Genomic DNA, 11,017 nt, shown 5'->3' on the forward strand with positions numbered 1-11,017 from the left:
ACAAAACCCAATGAAGTCTTCATGTGATGCTCTGAACAGGAAAAGGTTAGAGTGAGGGTGGACATTTCACATTTAGCATGTTGCTTAACAACTTTTCATAAGCCGACCCTGACTTTCAGGAAATGAAATGAAAGTGGCAGAATTATCAATCTGAAGATTCACAAGCTAAAAACAGAACTCTTTTGAGGGTTGCCATCTCCATGGTGACACTGTAAAGTCCACATTGCCTAACATACTGGAAACCATTTTTGGGAGTCAGGTTCCAATAGGTCTGTGGATTTAAGGGAGTCAAGTCTATGTGGAAGGTAGAGAGGGAGAAGAGCACATAAAAATGAATTTTAGTTTTTCCACACCACACGTTTGTGCCAGGGTGGTTAATATGTGTCAACATGAAGGAATTCCTCCTCCTGGGAACCAAGAGGAAGTTTCTCAAAACTAGATGGGAAGGGTGTTTCCTCCTATATCAATCTAGCTTCAGAGATAGTCTATTAATGACATACACCCTCCCCCCAAAACAACAATGAAGTGTTTAACACCATAGCTTAAAAAAAAAGTAAAACAAAATCTTGCATTTTTATAAAACTTGATAAAAAATAGTAATTCAAACTGTACAGTCACCAGAAGTACACAGTTATAAAAAATACACACATTTCACTTGGCATCTTTTTTTAAAATTTTTTTTTGATGTAAAGTTTGATGATTCATTAGTTGCGTATAACACTCAGCGCACCATGCAATGCGTACCCTCCTTATTACCCATCACTTGGCATCTTCAGCACCTTTATCTTTCTGTGCCAGGTCTGTTTGGGCCTCTCCATTTTTGCAGGGTTATTTCCATCTTTGCAAGCATCAGATTTTCCCTTTTTCTCTTTGGGTACCTTCTCTCCCTTTTTGGAGAGGCCTGGGCTCTGGCTTTAGAGGAGTAGGTTTAGTAGATAACCTTGCAGATCTTCTCTGTGCTTCATCCTTCACCTTGGCTTTATCTCCTTCAGTGCCCCCCTCAGTCTTTCTCTTGTGCATGGTGGTGACAGCGGCGGGAGGTAGGCGCTGGATGCAGGGATGTGACAGTGGACAGGCTTTGGTTGGTCTGGGGGTCTCGCTTGCCTCTTCTTCATGCTTGTATTGACTTTTAATACTCGTATTTTTCTTTCCAGCTTTAGATGATTTATTCACTATTAGTAACATATCAGTAAATTCTCATAATTAAATATTTTCATAATGATTCTAACATGAATATGATTACGAAAAAATATGAGTGAATCGCAATAATTTCGTATGTTGGAAAAGTAAGGAAAGATAAATTCATGTTTGGATTTTGTCATTGAGGAGTGGGTGAAATGGGTAAAGAGGGTCAAAGGTACAAACTTCCAGTTATAAAATAAATAAGTCATGGGGATGTAATGTACAACATGGTGACTATAGTTAATAGTACTGCATTGCATATTTGAAGTTGCTAAGAGAGTAGTTTTCATATCAAGAAAAAAAATTTTGTACTGTGTATGATAATGGATTTTTTTTTAAGTTTTTTTATTATATTATGTTAGTCATCATACAGTACATCCCCGGTTTCCGATGTAAAGTTCGATGATTCATTAGTTGCGTATAACACCCAGTGCACCATGCAATATGTGCCCTCCTTACTACCCATCACCAGCCTATCCCGTTCCCCTACCCCCCTCCCCTCTGAAGCCCTCAGTTTGTTTCTCAGAGTCCATAGTCTCTCATGCTTCATTCCCCCTTCTGATTACCCCCCCTTTCTTTATCCCTTTCTTCTCCTACCGATCTTCCTAGTTCTTATGTTCCATAGATGAGAGAAATCATATAATTGTCTTTCTCTGCCTGACTTATTTCACTTAGCATTATCTCCTCCAGTGCCGTCCATGTTGCAGCAAATGTTGAGAACTCGCTCTTTCTGATAGCTGAGTAAATTTCCATTGTATATATGGACCACAACTTCTTAATCCAGTCATCTGTTAAAGGGCATCTCGGTTCCTTCCACGCTTTGGCTATTGGGGACAATGCTGCTATGAACATTGGGGTGCATATGGCCCTTCTCTTCACTACGTCTGTATCTTTGGGGTAAACACCCAGTAGTGCAATGGCTGGATCATAGGGTAGCTCAATTTTTAACTTTTTAAGGGACCTCCACACTGTTTTCCAGAGTGGCTGTACCAACTTGCATTCCCACCAACAATGTAGGAGGGATCCCCTTTCTCCACATCCTCTCCAGCAATTGTTGTTTCTTGCCTTGTCCATTTTTGCCATTCAAACTGGCGTAAGGTGGTATCTTAGTGTGGTTTTGATTTGAATTTCCCTGATGGCTAATGATGTTGAACATTTTTTCATGTGTCTGTTCACCATTTGTATGTCATCATTGGAAAAGTGTCTGTTCATATCTTCTGCCCATTTTATGATTTGATTATTTGTTTCTCGCGTATTGAGTTTGAGAAGTTCTTTGTAGATCTTGGTTACCAGTCTTTTATCTGTAGTATCATTTGCAAATATATTCTCACATTCCGTGGGCTGCCTCTTAGTTTTTTTGACTGTTTCCTTGGCCGTGCAGAAGCTTTTTATCTTCATGAAGTCCCACAAGTTCATTTTTTCTTTTGTTTCTCTTGCCTTCGGAGATGTGTCATGAAAAAGGTTGCTTTGGCCCATGTCGTAGAGGTTGCTGCCTATGTTCTCCTCTAGGATTTTGATGGATTCCTGTCTCACATCGAGGTCTTTCATCCATTTGGAGTTTATTTTTGTGTATGGTGTGAGATAGTGGTCAAGTTTCATTCTTTTGCATGTAGCTGTCCAATTTTCCCAGCACCATTTATTGAAGAGATTGTCTTTTTTCCACAGGATGTTTTTTCCTGCTTTATCAAATATTAGTTGCCCAAAGAGCCGAGGGTCCATTTCTGGGCTCTCTATTCTGTTCCATTGGTCTATGTGTCTATTTTTGTGCCAGTACCATGCCGTCTTTGTGATCACAGCTTTGTAGTACAGCTCAAAATCCGGCATTGTGATGCCCCCAGCTCTGTTTTTCCTTTTCAACAGTTCCTTGGAGATTCGGGGCCTTTTCTGATTCCATACAAATTTAAGGACTATTTGTTCCAGTTCTTTAAAAAACGCCATTGGTATTTTGATCGGGACAGCATTGAAAGTGTAGATTGCCCTGGGTAGCATGGACATTTTAACTATGTTAATTCTTCCGATCCATGAGCATGGAATATTTTTCCATCTTTTTGTGTCTTCTTTAGTGTCTTTCAAGAGTGATTTATAGTTTCTAGCATATGGATCCTTTACCTCTCTGGTTAAGTTAATTCCAAGGTAACGTATGGTTTTTGGTGCTATTGTAAATGGGATGGATTCTCTAATTTCTCTTTCTTCAGTCTCATTATTTGTGTATAGAAATGCAACTGATTTCTGAGCATTGATTTTGTATCCCGCCACATTACTAAATTGCTCTATAACTTTTAATAGTTTGGGAGTGGATTCTTTTGGATTTTCCATATAGAGTATCATGTCATCTGCGAAGAGAGACATTTTGACTTCTTCTTTGCTGATTTGGATACCTTTTATCCCTTTTTGTTTTCTGATTGCTGTTCCAAGGACTTCTAGTGCTATGTTGAATAATAGTGGCGAGAGTGAGCATCCTTGTCGTGTTCCGGATCTTAAGAGAAAGGCTTCCAGCTTTTCCCCATTGAGAATAATATTTGCTGTAGGCTTTTCATAGATGGTTTTTATGAGATTGAGGAATGTACCCTCTATCCCTACACTCTGAAGGGTTTTAATCAGGAAAGGATGCTGTATTTTGTCAAATGCTTTTTCTGCATCAATTGAGAGGATCATATGATTTTTGAATTTTTCTTTCGGTATAAAATCTATGACACTGATTGATTTGCGAATGTTGAACTAGCCTTGCAAACCAGGGATGAATCCCACTTGGTCATGATGGATAATCCTTTTACTGTACTGTTGGATTCCATTAGCCAGGATCTTGTTGAGGATTTTGGCGTCCATATTCATTAGGGAAATTGGTCTGTAATTCTCCTCTTTGATGGGGTCTTTGCCTGGTTTGGGGATCAAGGTAATATTGGCCTCATAGAATGAGTTTGGTAGTTTTCCTTCTGTTTCTATTTTTTGAAATAGCTTTAGGAGAATAGGTATTATTTCTTCTTTGAATATTTGGTAGAATTCCCCAGGAAAACTGTCCAGGCCTGGAGTTTTGTTATTTGGGAGGTTGTTTATCACTGACTCAATCTCTTCATAATTAATTGGCCTGTTTAAAAAGTCAATTTCTTCCTGTTTCAGTCTTGGTAGTTTATAGGTTTCCAGGAAGGCCTCCATCTCTTCCAGATTGCTTAATTTATTGGCATAAAGCTGTTGATAAAAGTTTCTAATAATCCTTCCAATTTCATTGGTGTTGGTTGTGATCTCTCCTTTTTCATTCATAATTTTATTAATTTGGGTCCTTTCTCTATTCTTTTGGATAAGTCTTGCCAGTGGTCTGTCAATTTTATTGGTTCTCTCAAAAAACCAGCTTCTAGTTCTGTTGATCTGCTCTACTGTACTCCTCGTTTCTAATTCATTGATTTCTGCTCTAATCTTGGTCAACTGCTTTCTCGTGCGTGGATTAGGCCTGTCCCTCTGTTGCTGTTCCAGCTTCTTGAGGTGAGAATATAAAAACTGCATTTTAGATTTTTCTATTCTTTTGAGTGAGGCTTGGATGGCTATGTATTTCCCCCTTAGGACTGCCTTTGCAGTATCCCATAGGTTTTGGACCATTGTGTTTTCTTCTCATTGGTCTCCATAAATTGTTTAAATTGATTTCTGATTTCCTGGTTTATCGAGTCATTCCTGAGCAGGATGGTTCTTAGTCTCCAAGTGTTTGAGTTTCTTCCAAATGGTTCCTTGTGGTTAAGTTCCAATTTCAAAGCGTTTTGGTCTGAGAATATGCAGGGAATAATTTCAGTCTTTTGGTATCGGTTGAGACCTGTTTTGTGACCCAGAACATGGTCTATTCTTGAGAATGTTCCGTGGGCATTAGAATAGAATGAGTATTCTTTGGTTCTGGGATGTAGTGTTCTATATATATCTATGAGGTCCAACTCATTGAGTATGTCATTCAAAGTCCTTGTTTCTTTGTCAATTCTCTGCATGGGTACTCTGTCTATTACTGATAGTGGGTATTGAGGTCCCCTACTATTAATGTATTTTTATCTATATGTCTCTTTATTCTGGTTAAGAGTTGGTTTGTGTGTCTTGCTGCTCCCCTGTTTGGGGCATATATATTTATAATTGTCATATCCACTTGTTGGATACATCCTTTAAGAATAATATAGTGCCCTCTGTGTCTCTAACTATAGTCTTTAGTTTAAAATCCAATCTGTCTGATATAAGAATTGCTACCCCAGCTTTCTTTTGAGGTCCATTGACGTGAGAGATGGTATTCCATCCCTTTACTTTCAGTCTAAATGTATCTTTAGGTTCAAAATGAGTCTCTTGTAGACAGCAAATGGATGGGTCATGTCTTTTTATCCATTCTGCAACCCTGTGGCATTTATGGGAGCATTTAGGCCATTTACATTGAGACTGATTATTGAGAGATATGATTTTAATGATGCCATGTTGCCAGTAAAGTCTTTGTTTCTATAGATTGTGACTTTCTGTTCTGTATCACTCTTGGCGCCTTTTTACTTTTATAGAACCCCCCTTAATATCTCCTGTAGGGCTGGTTTCGTGGTTAGGAAATTGGTCAATGACTGGCGATTCTGGAAGGTCTTTATTTCTCCATCAATTCTGAATGACAGCGTTGCTGGAGAAAGGATCCTTGGCTGCATGGTCTTCTCTGAAAGAGCTTTAAAAATGCCCCCCCCCAACCCTTTCTCTCATTCCAGGTCTGTGTAGACAGGTCTGACGCAATTCTGATACCTTTGTCTTGGTACGTGAGAAATTTCTTTGCCCTGGTCGCTTTCAGTACTGTATCCTTGGATCTAATATTTGCGAAGTGCACTATGACATGACATGGCATAGGTTTGTCGTGGTTGAGCTTGGGAGGGGTCCTCTGTACCTCTTGGACAGAAACGTTTGTTTCACTTGCTAGATTAGGGAAATTTTCAGCTACAATTTGTTCAAATATCTCTTCTAGACCTCTGTTTTTCTCCACCTCCTCAGGGATTCCGATGATTGTGACATTGGAACATTTCATTGAGTCAGTAATCTTCCGTATCGTACATTCATGAGAATGGATTTTTTTGAGTCCAGATTCTATTTTAGCTTTCTCTTCTACTAACCCATCCTCCAATTCGCTGATATGTTCTTCTGCCTCATCCACCCTGGCCGTCAGAGCCTCTAGTTTTGACTGCATTTGGCTCATAGAATTTTTAATTTCTGCCAGATTCGCTCTCATTTCCGCCCTTAGAGATTCTATATTCTCATTAACATTTTCATTAATACTTTTTTCAAGTCTACACATCATCTTGACCATTGTTACTCTGAATTCCATTTCTGATAATTTGGTTATATCCATTTCCATTAGTTCTGTGGCAGAGGCCACAGACTCATTGTCTTTTTTTTTGCTGGGGGGGGGGGGGATTTCTCCTTCTCGTCATTCTGATGAGGAGAGGTTGCGGGGTTTTCCAGAGCCCAAATTATTGACGGGACCCAGGCAGTGCGCACTTGTTTTATAGGGATCTTACGGATGTGGGCTTCTTGATTTTTCAGCCTGCCTTCTGGGGGCGGGGCCTGCCGCGCCGATACTCAGGCAACCCTGTTTGGGTAGAGTCTCCGTGTCCCCTGCGAGGGGGGATGGGGATGGGCACACTGTGAGCTGGTCTTTCCAGGCTTTTGTTCTTTGGCGGCTTTCCCTGGCGGTTTGCTGTGCCTCTTCTGAGAGTCAGAGCAGCAGTGGCCGAATCTCAGCCTCTGTCTCAGAACAGTGGGATCGCGGACCGTTCTCCGCTGATGTTCTGGCCACTTTAACTCTGTTTCTGTTGGTGCTGCTCAACCCTGCAGCATCCCGGGATGTGCGCCCCACACCCTGAGTCCCAGCCCTCACTTCCAGGGCCTGCGCATCTCTGTCCTTTGTGTTTTAACACCACCAGCCACCAGCCGCCCCCGCGTGCTCCGGAGCTCCCGGTCTCAGTCTTGTTCCAGTGAGCACACCGGAGCTCCGTTTCAGTCTGGTGGCGCGCGCTCCCCCACTGACGGTCTCAGTCTGTTGTCTCGCGGGTGCCGTCAGCGAGTCTGCCCGCTCCCGCGTGCAGGTGGCTACCGCTTCCCGGCACCGGAACATGGCGGCTCCCTCCCCCTTCCGTTTATCTTCCGATATCTGTGCGCAGTTTCATGGCTCCCCGCTTCATACCTCAATACTCAGCGCTGGAGATGTTCATTTGTAGAGATCCAGATGTATCTTCCTGTGTCTCAGGCTGATTCCGTGGATGTTCAGGATGGTCTGGTACCTATCCAGCTCGACTCAGGGGACCGGCTGAAAAAGGGGTCCCCCACTCCTCCACCATCTTAACTCCCTTTTGGTAATGGATTTTTAACTACAATTGTTATGGTGATCGTTTTGCAATTTATACAAATATTGAATGATTATGTTGTATACCTGACACTAATATGTTATATGTCAATTATCTTGATTAGAAATAATAAAATAAAAAGATTATAATTCATAGAGGTCAATTGGATGTGTTAAGAACTTTAAATTATTAATAAAAGGCAACTGTGAGAAAGACTGAAGATTTTATATAAAAAGACTATCAGAGAAAATGCTTTTTTTCTCGTGAAATATATCCATGTAGTACTATGAGAGGAAGATATGGTTAAGAAAACTGGTTAGAGTATGTGGCAAATTTACTAAAATTATTTTGCTTTTTTAAATATATTCAGTTAGTCAACATACTTTTTAAAAATAGCCTTATTGTACACGGATATATATTTTTAGAAAGAATTTTAGTTTTGAAAATAGTGTTTGGGGGCACCTGGGTGGCTTAGTCGGTTAATCGTCTGCCTTTGGCTCAGGTCATGATTCCAGGGTCCTGGGATCAAGCCCTACCTCAGGCTCCTTGCTCAGTGGGGAGCCTGCTTCTCCCTCTCCCTGTGCCTGCCCCTCCCCCAGTTTGTGCTCTTTCTCTTTCTCAAATAAATAAATAAATAAATAAGATCTTAAAAAAAAAGAAAAGAGTTTTTGATTCAGGACTATTTTATAGGATATTTAGTAAATAATATTTCAAAATTATATAATTTTAATTTTTTTCAACATTCTCTATCACTTATGTAATTGCATAGTTTGAACAATCAATTACATGGATAATCTCACTCTCAGACATACATGTGAAGCTCCGCATGGTGCCTACTCTATTGCCTCTTTCTGCTTCCACCTGTGCTCCTACTGCTCCCAGTAAAGAAAGAGCTCAGTGGTAAAAAGGCCAGAGAACTACAGCCCTCTGTCTTGAACTATGATATCAGAGCTGGGCCCTCTGGGAACTGGAGAGTTGCATGACTTTAGCCAGCCCCCTTCACAAAAAGATCATCCATTTTTTTCAGGAAAATATTTGATGCCCCATGATCAGGGAACTAAAGAGGGCAAGAATGAATCCTGAAGACAAAACTAGGTAAATGCTTACTAGACATTGTGACTTTGAGCTGTGACCATCAAATTATCTTTTTGTTTAATATTTGAAAGATGACTTGAAGTGTGTGGGGAAAATATGATATGGGGGAATTTGTGAGAACACCTTTCCAACTGGCAAACATTAGAATATGTCTTCATTATTATAAACATTTAAAAAAGGAACATATTTCTCATACTTAAATCTGGTAAACACACACATATTATGTGTCTTCTTTTATATTGAATATAAATGAAAAAGTCCTAATGATATATCAGCAAAGTAAAGTAAAAAATTCGTAAAAGTAATCAGCCATCTCGACCGAGCAAAGTTTACCCCAGGAAAATTCAAATATAGCCCATTTGTCTAAAATATAATGACTCTGTGTGTGTGTACACATAGATATTATCACATTAAGAGATTTTAAAAATGCATATCATCATTTAAGAAGATACCCCCAATTTAATATTCATTCCTGATGTTTTAAAAATTAAAAACTGTTAGAAAACCAGGAATAAGATATTGAACTAATACATAATGCTTATCTTTATCCAAAAATCTATATTATACTTAAGAATAACTCACTAGAATCATTTTATTTTATTTTTTTAAGTTTTATTTTATTTTATTTTTTTGAGAGAGAGAAAAAGAGTGCGAGCGCAAGCATGTCCAGGGGAGCCACAGGGAGAGGAAGAGGCAGGCTCCCTGCTGAGCAAGGAGACCAATTTGGGGCTCGATGCCAGGACCCTGGGATCATGACGTGAGCTAAAGGCAGTTGCTTAACTGACTAAGCCACCCAGCCATCCTGAATCATTTGTTTTAGGGTCTGGAAACAAACTAACGGCTAATCTTTACCAATTTTTTATGAAATCTTTTAAGTAAGGTAGGACATGAACTAGAAAGAGGAGACCTAGTTACTGTATAAAAGGAAATAAAATTTGCCTTAATTTCAGGTGTGAGATTATATAATAGAAAATGTAAAGGAATACATTGAATAACCCCCATAATTACTAAACAACTTCTATGAATAAGATAAATAACAATTATACATGAAGAGGAAATAGAATGGCTTGTACATTTGAAAATATGTTAAGCCTCATTGAAAACCACATACACCAAATAATCCATTTTTTATTTGATAGATAAGAATGGACACTATATATAAATAAAAAAATACTATAGCAACAGATATTTGATTCTATATTGGCAAAGTAATGTAAGGATAAGTGTGAACATCTGATCAGTGTAAGAATTTTCTATGTCCAATCAACTCATCCAGATAGTTTAGGCATAACTGACATTTAATTCCCTTTAAAATGGTAAGAACACACAACTCAACTATGTCAGATTGAAAGTTCCGTCTTTGTTGGATAGGCTGGCCTTGTACAATGACTGAATCAAATGAACACTGGCTTAAATATTTGTCTCCAAAAGGCAGGCATGTTAATATATAATTTCAGTCTTTTCAGACAAGTAAGAAATCCTTCTATTTAAAAAATGCATTTATTCAACAAATATGTATTGAGTCCTTCCTCTGTGCCAAACCCTGGAGATCCATGATGAGTTAGAAACAGTCTCTGCCTCAGGGAGCACACAGTATTTCTGCATAGAAAGAAAGCTAATAAACTTAGTGTAAAATTGAGGACTTCAACTTTTTCTTATGAATGTAAATAAACTCTTGTTAAAGCATAGATATTACTCTTTTTGGTGGGATTTAGATATTAATCTGTAGATGGTGAATTTGATAGGGAGATATCAGTAATAGGCCTGCTTGTTAAAAGATTGTACACAACAAAGAGTGCTGGCATATATTCCTGAAAAGAGTAATTTGTATATAAAATTGAATTAGACAAAGAGAGACATGAATATCTTGTCCTAGGTATTTAGGCTACGTGTATATTCATTAATAATTATTTTGAAATGAGATTAATCTGTCCTGCCTCTGCATCACTGTTATGCTCTAGGAGCATCATGTGATAAAGTGCCATGTTTGTGTGCGGGGTGGAAAACATGCCACGTCTGATTCTGACAAGAGATGGAAGATTGCAATAAAAGAATAATTTTCATACAAAAAGGTCACATACTAGCATCTTTTGTTTCTAACTTTGGAAGTTATTCTTTTCGGATATGTAGCTTTATCTTTACCTCAGATATTTAGCTTTACAGGAATATTTTCTATACACTGATAAAAGAGAAAAAATCTATTTTTTAGAGCTTTATAGGCTGACACATATGATCATTCAAAAAGAATACATGTATATGTGCAGCTGAGTATGTAAAAATATATATCTAGGATGGAATTTTAGAAGTGATAAAAAAAGCAACTGGATTACATATGTGATTTTGTACATCTTTATGTCAAAATTCTCTTGAATTTCAAGTTAATTACTCTTTATAACGGTCTACAGAATGTG

General features: G+C 38.7%; 1 pseudogene; it reads right to left on the reverse strand.

Annotated features, from left to right (window-relative positions):
* Positions 1-759: 759 nt before the first annotated feature.
* Positions 760-1,020, reverse strand: LOC113252654 (non-histone chromosomal protein HMG-17-like; annotated as a pseudogene).
* Between the last annotated feature and the right edge of the window lie 9,997 nt (positions 1,021-11,017).

The sequence above is a fragment of the Ursus arctos genome, unplaced genomic scaffold (assembly GCF_023065955.2).
Source record: "Ursus arctos isolate Adak ecotype North America unplaced genomic scaffold, UrsArc2.0 scaffold_6, whole genome shotgun sequence".
NCBI classification, from domain to species: Eukaryota; Metazoa; Chordata; class Mammalia; order Carnivora; family Ursidae; genus Ursus; species Ursus arctos.